This window comes from Cydia pomonella, chromosome 15, assembly GCF_033807575.1.
Source record: "Cydia pomonella isolate Wapato2018A chromosome 15, ilCydPomo1, whole genome shotgun sequence".
Lineage (NCBI taxonomy): Eukaryota > Metazoa > Arthropoda > Insecta > Lepidoptera > Tortricidae > Cydia > Cydia pomonella.
Genome location: NC_084717.1, coordinates 1010392 through 1025904, shown reverse-complemented (window position 1 = coordinate 1025904; position 15513 = coordinate 1010392). Strand labels below are relative to the sequence as shown.

General features: G+C 38.2%; 1 protein-coding gene across 2 annotated transcripts in view; it reads left to right on the top strand.

Annotated features, from left to right (window-relative positions):
• The window catches only part of LOC133525502 (connectin-like), a 189187-nt gene that overhangs the window by 111024 nt on the left and 62650 nt on the right, over positions 1 to 15513 (top strand). The window lies entirely within an intron of this gene.

Below are 15513 nucleotides of genomic sequence, written 5' to 3'. Positions count from 1 at the left end.
ATAAATAAATAAATATGTAGGGACAATCTTACACAGATTGGCCCCAAACTAATCAAAGCTTGTACTATGGGTACTAGGCGACGTTAAACATACTTATTTAGATAAATATATATTTACGTATATACATAGAAAACACGCAAGCCTTAGGAACAAATACGCGATTCAAACTCGGGACCATCGGCTTCATAGGCAGGGTCACTACCCACTAGGCCAAACCGGTCGGCAAAAGGTAAAGATAATTAGGTAAAGACAATGAATAATTAAACTTATTATAAATTGACACCAATATCCATCAAATAGTATAACTAGGTATGCTAAGAGCGGGCTTCAGGCCATTACGTCGCACCTTTAGAATTAAATTAATTTGACTCAAAAAGTACGACTACTTTATACAGGGTGATTCATGAGACGTGAGCAGGACTAAGCCTACACAATCAGTAAATGTTAATGAATCGTTCACCATCATATTTAAGTAAAACAATCACGCTTTTTATCTGTTATTTAACTTTTTGTTAAGGACAAATTTGATTATTTACAATCATGGATACCCTGCAACACTTAATTAACAAAGATAAAACCTCTTTAACCGTTATGACAGAACTTTAATTATGAAGAAAATAAAATGTCACACTTGAGTGAAATACGATTTTATAAAAGTAACCACACCCTTCGATGACATTCAATTTGTCACTTATTATGGATAAAACAAAGAGGGTGACCATAAATATCGTAAATAAAATAAAACTCTTTTTTTTAACAGGAAAAATTAAATTAACGTTACTCTCACAAATACTGGTACGAAACAGTTGCTGATAATTTACTGAATATGCAGGCTTGATCCTGCTCACGTCTCCTGAATCATCCTGTATATGTAGTTTGGTAGAACAGTAAGAACTCACTATATGTGTCTCTTTTTCATGCGGTGAAATCCCCCCCACCCGGAAAGGATAGCGACGCCCATTTTATCGACTCTCGAGTCGACTCCAATCTGATACTAATAGTAAGTAAGTACTTACTTAGTAAGCAAATTGTAGTAGTTATCCCTTCTTAGTAAAAGGAAGTATTGTAAAGATACTACTTTTTAACCGACTTCAAAAACTTTTTTTTTTGTATATATGTTAAGTAAGATCTTCGTCATTTCTGAACCAATGTTGAAAATTAGTTATCGTTTGAAAGTGGGTGTATAGTTCCAAGATGGTCCTATTTTTGACAAAACCACGAGGAATTAAGGGAACTCCCCAAATCTTATAGGCGTTTTTTAGTTTCATCAACAGACCAGGCATTGCCATTCAAAAAAGTGCTATTTGAAGAAGTGGAACTTCTGATCAGGACCAGAAAAGAACTCTTTAACGATGCGTATTTCACGCTAGACGATTTGTCTTCTTTGTTATGTTTGTAAAGAAGCTACTTGCTTAACGAGGTTTAAGGAATATTTGTGTAAAGGTCTAGCTTACATCATGGGTTCCATGAGGAATTGAGGCAACCTCTCAATTCTTGATGGAACGTAAAACTGTTTATTGACATAATTGTCGATAGGTATCCCATCTGCTCTAATTTACCCCACTTGAAAAAAAAGGTACTTACATGAAAAAAAAAACTTCTCTTAAAAATAGGAAACCGACTTCAAACATAGGTATTAGAAAACATTACAAAAACTGTTATTGTATTTTCAGAAACCATACGGAAATAATGAGGATGCATCGACATAAGAAGAATCGAACATGGGCAAGATAAAGTTCAAGAAAAAAGCAAATATAATGTGTACTTGTGTGTAGTCAAAGAAAGTTGAAAAATAAAGCATAATTAATGGCCATAGAATACAGAACCGATACACGAACATTAAGACTATTAAAAATAGACATATAGGTTGATCGTACTACTCGTACTAATGTATATCTTTTGTTCAATTATATTATTGCATTAAAGTTAGATTCTCTAGATATATATTATTCATAGGTTCTGTATTCTATACGAATTGTTTCAGTGTAATTATTGTACTAAATACCGTTGACCGCCTGTCAACAGTATTTATTTCTACATTACTATCACAGAAGATTTTAGGCCCTACCGTACAGTTTTTGAATTAGTATTTACTATGGACAAATATAGCGAAATGTGAGTTTTTACCTAAAATATCAATCTTTTGTGAACGTGGTGTAGAGTATATACCGCCTAAGACTGAAGTAGCTACGCGGGTTACGTTTTAAAAATAGAATCGTGTTCATGGTCGGCCCATGGTAAAAATAATTAGGTACCCGTAGACCCGCTGGTGAACACTGTTTATGATAACACTAAATAAACCCCGTGGACCCACCAGGAGAACATATTGGAGAGACTAGAGATAATACACCGCTTTAAGGGCGGTCGCACTCGGCATTGACATCTGGCGTCTAGATGGCGGGTGGACCTCAGCGAATTTCAAAGAAATATTTATAAACATCCAATGACGTTCGGCTCGGACACCAGATCTTCAATCTCCTGATTCCTGTGGAGTCTCCAGGTTCCATCCTCTCCACGTGTGAGTCCTAGGATTTTTCGCGCTGCCAGACTCCGATGACTCGGGCACGTAGTCCAGATGGGTGAGGATCGTGCAGCCTGGAGGGCGTACTCTGAAGTTCCAAATGGCCGAAGACCGTCTAGACGTCCTAGGTAGGTCCCGCTGGAGAGACGAAATGCAAAAAGACCTTAGCGAACTCGGCGCCGTCGACTAGATGGAAACGGTTTTGGACAGAGAAGCATGGCGGTCTTTGGTGTCGGAGGCCAAGATCCACTTCGGGTCGCTGCGCCATAGCAGTAAGTATTTATAAACATACTGTACCTTATGTGTACCTAACCCAAAACGAGATATTTAAGAAAAAGTCCACCCGCCATTCTGACGTCAGGATTGCGGTTGGACCTATGAAATCTTGCATTATACCGCACTAAAAGTATGCAGTTATATGGTACAGTCGCCATCAGATATATCGGAGTGGCCGAGGTGCTCAAAGATCTCTAAACACGCACTCTAACCTCTTGACAGTAGAGGCATGTTCAGATATTCGTGGGTACCTTGGCCGCTCCGATATATATGATGGTGACTGTACCTTCAGTGTACCTCTGTAAATAGAAATAGAAACCGGTGTACCTCTCCCCAAAACAAGCTAGGCTAAGCTCATGCACAATATAACTGCATACTTTTAGTGCGGTATAATGCAAGATTTCATAGGTCCACCCGCCATCCTGACGTCAGGTTAGCGGGTGGACCGTTTTGTAAAATATCTCGTTTTGGGGAAAGGTACACTGGTTTCTATTAAAGGTACACTGAGGTACACAGAAGGTACAATATGTTTATAAATATTTCTTTGAAATTCGCTGAGGTCCACCGCCATCCTGACGCTTACCATATATCTAAGGACCGACCTTAGGGGCAATAACGATAGTGCTAGTTCAGTTGTGTCATTCACAAATTCGAGCCAATCGTGCTGTCTAACGCAACTAGATGCGATCAATCGCGTGCGTAATGCGAACTCATCAACCAATCACGTTGTGGTACTTGTGGCGTTAGACTGCACGATTGGCTCAAACTCGTGTGCGTAACACCGCTGTACTGGCCCCATTCTTATTGCCCGTAAGGCCCGTCCTCAGATATATTGTGTCAATGACTGAATGATTTTAAAAAATCACATCGCTTCTGCTACCAAGTTGTTGAGCATAACGTTTTCCTATCCATAGGTTCCATCTGTCCAGTAGGATCCACCATCTCGATTCACCAGATTGAAGAGATTGTTACTTAACTGATGGATCGAGATAATGAAACCTACTGAATAGAGCGGGTCGATTGGATATAACAAAGTACGCTTATATGAAACGCTACTCCGGTGTGCGAGTGAGACAGTCAGGCCAATTTGAACTTGCATTTGACAGAAAACTGTCTCCATCAAACGCTACCAGTTCCATTGCCGGCCTCTTTGCTGCCTTCTATAGTGGTTCAATCGTACCTTGCATAAGCAAGGTACGATTGAACCATAAAATAAAATAAAAAGTAAAATAAAATTATTCATAAAATAAAAAGGGGCGTGCACACCGATATTAGAGTAATATTGGAATCATATCAGTTAGTTGCGGGCGTCTCGCTCGCACAAATACATGCGTATAAGTGCGAAATGAACGCACGAATGACAGCTAACTGGTATCATTCCAATATTATTCTAAAATTGGTTTAATGTCAGTTGCACTTTCGAATTGGCCTACATAGCGATTTCCTTAGCCTGTACACCGGATCGGCGTGTGGGCCGGCATCTAGCTAATGTAAAGCCACCTCATTAGGTGCTTTTAGCCTTTTGAACGGCAAGAACACCTAAAGATGTGGTGAGAGAAAGCCGCGCGTCCCTCATGCACTGCACTAGCTTTACAGCTTGCATTGCGACCAATGTATGCCGCTCACCGCCCCGCCGGTCGCGTGGGTCCAATCCACGGCCCTAGAAGACGTACTTTACATATAAACAAGAGCACGCGAGCATATTGCGAGTTGTGTATGTGTACTTCCCAACTAGCAAAATTTCGTCATATAATGGTTGCGGCAACGTTTCTGCGGTATCCTTTTAGCTCTTACTATTAGTCATCATTACGAAATCATTACGTTTATATGACGCGATTTGGGCCCATTTTATTCAGCATTTCAGTCATATAAAAGTTGTTTAACTGCAACCACCGCCACTTATAGATCTTATAATAACCACCGCCGTGACTATCTTATGACAATTTAGCTGTATATTAGCAAATTACATGACTTAAATATGACTGAACTGATCTGTAACTTCCATTTATATGACATATTTGTGGAGTAATCGCATCCTAGGCTACTAAACAATAGAATATAACTCGATACTACACGCGCGAGTTGAGTGTTGACGGTAAGTATTTTCTTTATTAGTCAGCCATGATGTTACATGTTTTTATTAAGAATGCTCATAACATCGGCGTATGGTAGAAATGTATTGCGAAGGAAAGTTTATTGATGAAGTAAACTATGTTTAATAGTAAATATTTAATGCCCCACTATAATTCTTAGTTAATTAAATATAAATTTAATTAATATTGATGATTTTCTTGAACGCCGCGGTTATACGGCATTTATCCAGTTATAAGCTATATAATCGCATCTTATATAGCAAGTTTAGCGGTCAAAGCGCCATTATACATATTTTGTCGGACATATTTTAGGGTTCGTTAGAGTTTCTGAAAAAACCTTTTTACAGATTTTAGTATTTTATTTCTAGAGACAAGTAGCACCGTGAAATATGGTCATTGTAGCTGATGTGGACTGTTTTTTAAGAAAAGAAGATCAATTGTGGAGTGATACTGATGTACAGTGGCCTTGGAGCGAGACTCATTTCATTTTGTCTTCGATGTGTATTGGATGCGGATACTCAACGTCCCCGTTGACAATTGATCCCACACATTTTATCATATCGGACAATAATATAAAAAATCTACACGACACCATTTTTTTCTGGTGCCCAAACTGTTCAGAGTACGCTATATATGATCACTATCCATTAGAGGAATGTGAGTTTTGTGTGAATACTGACAATACTGACAATCATCCCCAAATCATCCAAATCTTCGGATCCACTGCTCTCATCAACATTGAATTGGAGTTCCATTTCCTGTACGGAGCTATCTTCTACAACGCCACCAACATCAACGTGCATGTTTTCCGACTCTGCAGTACTAGTTTTTTTTTTCGGTCACATTTGTTATTTCTACGGAACCACTTGAAAAATAGGCACTTGTCACTTCACTTCGGTTTACCGAAATTCCTTGCGTAAGAGTAGTTTTTAAATTGGTGATAATAGATTGCCGCTTCTTTTTCATTTTCCTCTTGTATCCACCGGTCTTTTTCATGTTTTTCCATTGAATCCAGTCCATTTTCATATACTAAATGTTTATATCCAAACAACGTGTCGGATGTTTTTAAATGATGTTTAAGAGCTATAACAATCATAAAAAGGTAGCATTTATACTAAATAGTGGTATAATAGCAAAGTTGTATCATTTACTCAACTACGTTTAATTCTGCTCCAATAAAGGCATATAAAATGTCATTACTCGACCAAATAGTCACATGAGCATCAGGTAGAGGTAAGTTATTCAGCAATATCTAAATCGCTGAATAAGATACTCATATATAACATGTTCTATAATTCCCGTTTATATGACAGCATGTAACATATATAGCTATTTTGCTGTATAAGTTACATGATGTCATATAATAGCAAACTACATTGCTTTTACTCGACTGCACTTGACATGTCGTAAGTCAGATATATAAGTCACTGTTACTCGACTAAATAGTCATATAAGCCACGTAAAAAAGTGACTTATTCAGCATTTCTTATATGACTTATTAGTCATATAATCAAGTCGAGTAAACGTTTACTTGACTTGCTTACATGACTGATATGCTGAGTAACTAAAAAGCTGCATAAGCTGGCTTTATACGACATGTGCTGTATAATTCACGTCTACATGACCTTTATATGATTTATTAGCTGAATAAGCTCAATCTTATATGACTACTTTGCTAGTTGGGTTGTGTTATCTAGGCGCACAAACGGTTACAATAACAAGAAGTGTACACCGCGTGTGCAGTCCAACACGGGAGCACGGGTGCGATTCGAAAATAACGCGCTAGCGACGCATTACGACATTGATACTTTACCATTCGAACGCCATAAACAAAAACGTTACTCACACGCCAAGGTCACGGGCGCAAGTGAGCTTGAAAGTGCATGAGTATTACATTAGGGACTTTGACAGCGATTATAACAGCTATAATCATTAATGTGTTCATGGCCCTTAAATCATGTCTAGTGACGGCGCCTTTAGGTGTTCTTGACGTTCAAAAGGTTAAGGGCGTTTGCTAGCTGGCGCTAGTGCACGGAGCGGGCAAACACGCGCAGGTGCCTTTGTAAGTAAAATCAGTCGCACGCGTCCGCGCCAGTTAGCGTTGCTGATACTGTAAGCCGCACGCCCGCTCCATGCACACGCGCGACGTTGCGGACGCCCTATGCCCTAAACCTTACTTGAAAGTGTGAAGGTTACTCTGACAGCGGCTATATCAGCTATAATGTATTTATGACGCTTTGAGCATAGCTAGTTAAGACGCCTTAAGGTATTCTTGGCGTTTAAAAGGTTAAGGGCGTTTGCTAGCTGGCGCGAGTGCACGGAGCGGGTGCACGCGCGCGGGTGCCTTTGTAGGTAAAATTCGTTGCACGCGTCCGCGCCAGTTAGCGTCGCCAGTTACTGTTTTTCGTTAACCCGCTCCAGCTAGCAAACTAATCGCAAATGGTCCGAGATTGGCGCAATAACCATGCATTCCCTTATCTGGATCTGGATGCACCTATTCACCAATGCTTGCTTTAAAGTAACTTGTCGACTCGTCCTGATAATATTTGTGCGACCGTGAAGAAAATCTATGCCGTCACTTATTTTTCAATTTATATGAAATAAAGATGTTAAATGTATTCAAAAGTTTTTATTTAATAAGGTATGTATAAGTGCTCTGTGCATCCGCACCAGCTAGCGGTGCCCTTAGCAAACCAATCGCAAATGGTCCGAGATTGGCGCAATAACCATGCTTTCTCTTCACTAGAAAATGTACCTGTATATCTGGATGCACCTATTCACTAGAAAATGTATGCCGTCAGTTATTTTTCAATTTATATGAAATAAAGGTGTTAAATGTATTCAAAAGTTTTTATTTCATACGTATATATAATGGAACGAAATACAGCTACTATCTTAGCTTGGCAAACAGTTAAGAGTCGCTGATGCTTGTAATGTATTCACTGCGTTAATTTTAGGTTTAAGATTCTTTATTCTCACTAAGAATTTGACAATTCACTTACATGAGAACTTAAAACTACACAATTTAATCCTGCTTCATATGGCAAACGAAGGGAACGTTGCTTTGAACCGCGGCGCAATCTCAAATGTTTCACGTTTACACAATTTTCCTGCAGAGAGACAAAACAAGTATGTACATAGTACCTTTTTACGATTTATTTTATCGTAACATATAAACTTAGATTTATTTTCTTGCTGCTAATTATGGTACTCCATAAATACATTTACTTACCTACTTATTGCTTAGGAATCTTATTTCATGTTTAATAATAAGTTTATATAACGTTTCTAGCGGGACATAACGCGAACTTTAAAAAATATAATGCTTTTTCTACCTTTATCACTCGAATATGTAAGAGCAAGAGAGATAAATAGACGACACTTACTCGTTCAAGGTAACAACTCGTTTTATTGTCAAAGTTCCGAATTAAACAAACTTATTCTTCGTTGACCTTTTTAAGCGTTTATAAGCGACTATACGGATCCAGCATTTGCCGCTCATTCGGTTCTCCTATTGCACGCAAGATGTCAGTACTAGATAGGATTTGAAAAATCATAATTAAGTAGTTTAGTGCCATTTATTGAGCGGTAATAATTTAAAAAAATATATAAATTACTTTTTCATTATATTTCAGGCATGCAAAGTGATGTAAATGGTTACAAAAGTAACTCTATATGAATGACATTTTTTAGTTCCAGTTTACGCCGCAGCGCATGATCAAAATTATTAATATCATCTTCCCTGGACACTTTCGGTCTTTGGTGTCATATAAGTAATTAATGCTTAATTGAAGACCTTCCAAATAGGATAAAACTCAATTGTATATACCACTAGTAAAAATTACCCAAACGGCTACCAAGGCTCCATCTAGTGCCAGGTAGAACAAACAAAGCGGCATTTACCACACTTAATTAACGAAAAAACTAGTTTTATTACCGCCCCTGCAAGCATTTGAGTGCAAGTATATATATATTAAAATACCTTATAAAAATGTCTTTTAAATGATATATATGGCTTGAGTATACAAGCAAGTTTCAGTGTTTAATAGCAGTATTTTTAATTCAAGCATATGTTTTATCAACTAATTCCAGCCCTGTACGTACTTAAACGTAAGTAGTGGTAAACAGAAATCTAGAATTTCTCATATTCTTTCATACTAAACACCTAACAACCGGCTACATAACAATTACTTTGTAAAACAACCGTTTATATTGGCCACTCTTTTTTTTTAATTGCTCAGTCCCTGCAAGTTATCCAAAGTTGGTGTCATACAATAAAATAATGCTAAGAGTAAACCCTTTCAAACGAGATATGTCTCAACAGTATACATCCATGGGACAAATTGCCCATTCTCCTTTCAGCGCGCATTGCATTATACAATAACCAAAACATTGCTCAGCTATCATCACATACAGAACTCTCAAATTTTCCGTGCAAGTTTTTTTGTCGTTAATACCATACCAGATGAATTAGTGCAATCGGAACTTCAGCATTTTTTGAATGAGATACGATGGCAAGAGTAATATTATTACAAAACATTTTGTATCCCTTCACAGTCGGCAATATGTAATGGAATCACTTCAAATCTAATATTCCGCCTGCCCGCACTCTAACAAGGCCTCGCATTCATATATTCAAACGTCTCGCAAATGCAGTTAAATCCAGAAGTGGGGAGTTGTGAAGTGTCTGTCCGGTGAGCAACGTCGGCGATATTTAACGTTCCCGGGTGGGGCGTCTGTTGGCTAGTGATGTGCTGCTGGGTTTGGATTGCTCTTTTTCCTGCCCAAGATTCTCAGTAGCTCTATTAGCCGCGTGGTTTAAATAACCCGACAGCCGCTTGTATATTTAGTTTAATGAGTTGTAAGCTGAAATGATAAAAAAGTGACCAAGGCCTCCAGTGCCCAGGGCTGGGATCGAAACAGGGTCCTCTGCGTTCGCGGTAGATGCTTCGACCAATCTGCTACCCGAGTCACGGCGGTATGAGTCGAGTTATCAAGAGTATGCACAATCTCTTAAAGGCCTTTTGTTTGTAAACTTGAATAAAAATCATTCTGATCTATTTACAAGTTTTTTTTATACCACGTCGGTGGCCAACAAGCATACGGCCCGCCTGATGGTAAGCAGTCACCGTAGCCTGCAACACTAGAGATATTATATTATGTTTCATTATTTTAGAAAACTTTCAAACAACAACGTTTATCGTTGACGATCCCAAACTCACAAGCGGTATTGAACCTTTAAGTCTAAGGAGAGACGTTGCCTCCTTGTGTGTGTTCTACCGCTTGTACAATGGGCTGTGCTCTGAGGAATTGTTTGACATGATGTAATGGTCGCGTACTGTGCGGTTCAAGAGGAATTTCCTCCTGTGGGCGCTCCGGCTGTGGAATGAGCTCCCTTCCGAGGTTTTCCCGAGGGTCTACAGTATGGGGTTCTTCAAAAAAGTAGTGTACAGGGTTTTAAAGGGTTGGCAACGCGCATGTAACACCTCTGGAGTTGCAGGCGTCCATAGGTTGCGGTGACTGCTTACCATCAGGCGGGCCGTATGCTTGTTTGCCACTGTCGTGGTATAAAAAAAAAAAAATTTTTTAATAGGGTAATTGTAAACCCTCCGACTTTCCCTAGAGCCCGAAATATTCCTTCTAACGGAACATCACTACCAGTAGACATTGTGTGGCCTAAACCAAGAGATTTATGACCTACAGCATGACTCGTGTTTACTTGTGCTTAAACTAGCTACAGATAAATACTGCGAATGACTGTGTTAGAATTTCGAGATATTCAACGTCTGTAAGTACCTTCATACAGCTGATACTGCAAACCCTCCGACTTTCCCTAGAGCCCGAAATATTCCTTCTAACGGAACATCACTACCAGTAGACATTGTGTGGCCTAAACCAAGAGATTTATGACCTACAGCATGACTCGTGTTTACTTGTGCTTAAACTAGCTACAGATAAATACTGCGAATGACTATGTTAGAATTTCGAGATATTCAACGTCTGTAAGTACCTTCATACAGCTGATACTGCAATGAAAAAGTAGGTTATCTATTAAATTCAGCATCCATATTTTTCCGTACAAAATCCTTTTTCTTACCATGTGTATTTACCAGCTGTATTTCTCATTATATATTTACATATTTTACAAACATATATATTGATATATTAACGGCACCAATTATGGGGCATTTAAGAGAAATATTTCAGAATTTTTGATATTTCACAGACATCTGTAAAATTTCTATTGCTTTATGCTTTAAATGTTGAATGTCCAATTCGTCCTCTATGCTTTATATGTATTAATGAAAGCTACTGCAATTGCGGTCAATATTATTAACCTATTAAAACTATAGTTTTGTGCTCCAGTCATGGGATGTATGGAGTCATTAATTTTCAAACTAACAAATATCAATGAAAAAAGCGGCCAAGTGCGAGTCGGACTCGCCCATGAAGGGATCTGTATCATTTATGACGTATTAAAAAAAACTACTAAATAGATCTCGTTCTAACCAATTTTCGGTGGAAGTTTGCATTGTAATGTATATCATATATTTTTTTTAGTTTTATCATTCTGTTATTTTAGAAATTACAGGGGGGGGGACACATTTTACCACTTTGGAAGTGTCTCTCGCGCAAACTATTCAGTTTAGAAAAAAATTATAGTAGAAACCTCAATATCATTTTTGAAGACCTATCCATAAATACCCCACACGTATGGGTTTGATGAACCTTTTTTTTTATCGTGTCGCATTATTTATTATATCGCATTATATATATATATCATTATCGCAACTCCCTTCGGTCGTGTTTTAATTTATCGCCACTCGTTTTGAATTTCCTATTCTTCGCACTTGTATCGTAATGTACTATTAGCCAGGAGTTTTGGTAGTACAATAATTCATATTCATCTAATTTGGTACAAGAACAAATTCATAAGCCGTTTTAAAACGATCAAAGTAACCCCAACATCTCCTAAAGATGATTCCAGTCATTCAGGTATACAAATTCTAAAATAAACATTTTTATTTACATTAAAGAGCAAGAAGACTTTTCAACGAGCTAACTGGAAATAAACCTCGCTTAAAACAAAATAAATACTAGAGTATTACTCAGTTGTGTACACAAGGGCTTTATTAAACGCACTGAGCTGCGCCAGCGGGCTACATATAAAATGCGAGTACTACATGACAACGACATTCTTTTGTCCCGGGCCCTCTTTTCTTGGACGTTGAGTGTTTATTATTTATCTTAAGACTAATGTAAGTTTTATCTGCTAAGGTGTAGAGGTTATGGATCTTGGGCTCATGATATAGTGGTTAGTTTGAGGCAAGTGCTAGGTAAGTGTTGGATAATGCCAGTTGTCTAGGATGTTTAGTTGCCGTCCAATAAAATGTTGTAAACAGGGCTCTTACGTGTCATACTGTAGACGTAAAAATTACGTAATTTAACACACGGGGAGTTTTTGATATGTGTTAACGGTATTCGCGCGTACAAAAATAAATATTTGTTACGTGAAATACACTGTTAAACATAAAGAATTAAGCTAAAAATATAACAAATAAAATGAATAATTTAGTTGCGTGACAGTAACAATAACAAGTCAGTTAGGTGTTTTGTACTGATTAATTCAAGTTGTTCAAGTATCTATGTCGGTAAAGGCAAACTTACATTTTCTTTGGTGTCGGTTAACTAAGGAAGTTGAGAAATCAATAATTACGAAAAGACTAATTGGAATCATGACGTCATTTTTTTAAAGCGGGCTATATATACACACTACGGAATGCCTGCGCAGTTTTATCGAAAACGGAGCGTGTGTGGCATTCGCTTGTGTAGTTTCCTATAAAGCTTTACCTATGCAGTTGAACTGTACAGGCAAAACAGCGCAGGCATACGAAGGCTGATCCGATAGTTGGCAGTTGCTTCAGCTCTACTCATGCGATTAAAATTTTATTTTCCTACTTCTCTACTGTTATCTGTCATTTATGCATTCATTAACACGAATATAAGAACATACATAAAAGGTTTCAAGAAAAGTCTATATTGTCTATTCCTCATAAAAGCTCTTGTGCTTTTAATAGCTATAACGTTACTGCGATTAATGGCTACCAACCTAACAAAACCAAAACGAATACAGTTTTAAACTAAGTGCATTGCTGCCAACTTACAAAATATTCATTTGGTTGCATAGTAAAAATAATTACTTCATAAGTCAGAAACACGCATGTGACACCCGTAATATAGCAACACCCATAGACTACGAAGACCGCTTAGCATTGCTTGTTAGTCTCCGTAGGCTACGGTGGCCAAAATTGAGAAAAAACTGTCCAAAAATTTAATTTAGCAAGTAGTAAGTACCAGGGCCTCATGAGTTACGAGGTTTCACTGACCGTCCGGCCGCGGCCCGGGGCGGGCCGGGCGCGTAACAAGGTATGCTCGCGCGTCTTGGCTATAGACTCGTAGGAAAAATATTGTATGCAACGTTGTATAAGTAGGTCAAAAAATGCTCGTGGCGTATTCCTTTACAATGTTCGCCTACGCCTTCGGCTCCGGCTCACATTGTAACTCACGCCACTCGCCTTTTTTGACCCTCCTTCACCATAAGAGGTACTCACAAAAAAATCCCCGAGTCACATTGATTTAGGGGCCGACTTACTATGGAAACCCGACTATGGCCTTACTTTCGACAAAAAAGATTTTTATTCGGGGGAATTTGGCCAAAACTCACATTATATTTTTTGCTCCTTATGACCTAAGAAATGCGTGGTTAAAATCTGTCAGGTTTAATTGGTCCACGCTCTATAGGTATCTACTTATAAATTGCAATCTTGTGTGATAATTATGTTTATTGCACCTCAAACCGGTCACCATAATCTACCTAAACTACTTAACGAACTGTGTGTTACCTGTTACAAAATCGGTTGTAGGATATTATTATTTTTTTATATACCTAAAGTTCAATTTAAAAATACCGCCTATCCGCATTATAAAACGCAGTACCTACGGATTTTCATTTTGAAATGTATCAATGGAAATTTTACTTATTCATTGATACGAGGTAAATAAAATATTACCTAGACCAATTACGGACTAGGATTACACAAAAAATGCATTTTTCACTTCTGTCGCCGACATTTTTTTTTTAATTTAACAACCTCGGTACAGCTTTGTCGGCTTTAAGGATTTAAAAATAGGAGTTGAGATCCGCCTCGGGATTATAACTAGTGCATGGTGAAACAATTTTAAAGCGGAATACAAGTTTTTATCCGCGTTTTTTAAAACTCTCTAAGTCTTAAAACTACAGTTTAGATTTTTTTTTTTTCATTTAGCTACGTTCTAGTTACCGAAAGTTTTTATAAACTACGCTTTTTAGAAAGAAAGATGCCGTCATAAAGGCGTGTTATTAAAATAAGCGTCTAGAAATTTTAACACTTAAATCAGTACCCCTAGTGTAAATAAATTCGATTTCCAAACGTGACGTACGCGTTTGCGTTTAGTCTCATTTTGTATTGGATTTCGAAAGAGCGCGCCAAGCGGGACGTTTTGGAAACTCAAAATCCTATACAAAATGAGACTTAACGCAAACGCGTTCGTCACGTTATGATGTCGATCAAAGTTACACTAGGGGTACCGGAAGGCCATATATCAGGCCAGAAAAATGTGTTAGTAGTCCCTTTCAAAGTTGCAGCGAGTTCTGATATTTTTATAGTTGATGAGTTTGTGAAACAGAACACAATACACAAGGAAAATACCTAAATAAATTGAAAAACATCGTAAGTGTGAGGCAAACGATTATGTTTATTAATAAGTAATATAAATTATTCATGGTTACACAAAGTAAATACTTTAAAATTATAATATGAAAGTTTTTCATTAACTTTAATGGATATTTTACCAAATAATATATTTTGAGTATTTACAATTGTGAATTTTGTGCACTGAGCCGTAAATTTATTTCCTTTTTAGGGTTCCGTAGCCAAATGGCAAAAACGGAACCCTTATGGATTCGTCATGTCCGTCTGTCTGCCCGATTATGTCACAGCCACTTTTTTCCGAAACTATAAGAACTATATACTGTTCAAACTTGGTAAGTAGATGTATTCTATGAACCACATTAAGATTTTCACACAAAAATAGAAAAAAAAAAACAATAAATTTTGGGGGTTCTCCAAAACGAAGTCCTCAAATTGGCTCTCAGTTGTTCCAACAAAAAAGATCACTTCGATATATCCCATCCCATTAGAAAGCAGCGGTACTGACAGCCCGGACCGTGGCATCTCTCAGGTCAGATTCAGAGCACGAGTGCGGGCACGCGGGGCAATCCAGCAGGTGCGCCATGGTATGTGGTGCAGTATTGCAAGCACATTGGATAGAGTGGCCACGAAGCAGTCCCCATTCGACCATGCTCTGTTTACAACGGCCAACCTGAGACCTGAGCCTGTTCATCGCCTTCCAGATGGGCCATGGTTCTTTGTGGCCGCTGCTTTCTGGGCATCCACTGTTTAGGGGAACCTCGACACGAGAGAAGAAGAATCCCATTAGAATTCAGAGATGCGCTATCAATACGCTACCATAGAATACCAAACGCCATGCCGCAGTCATACGACGGCTGTAGCAATGGCAGCT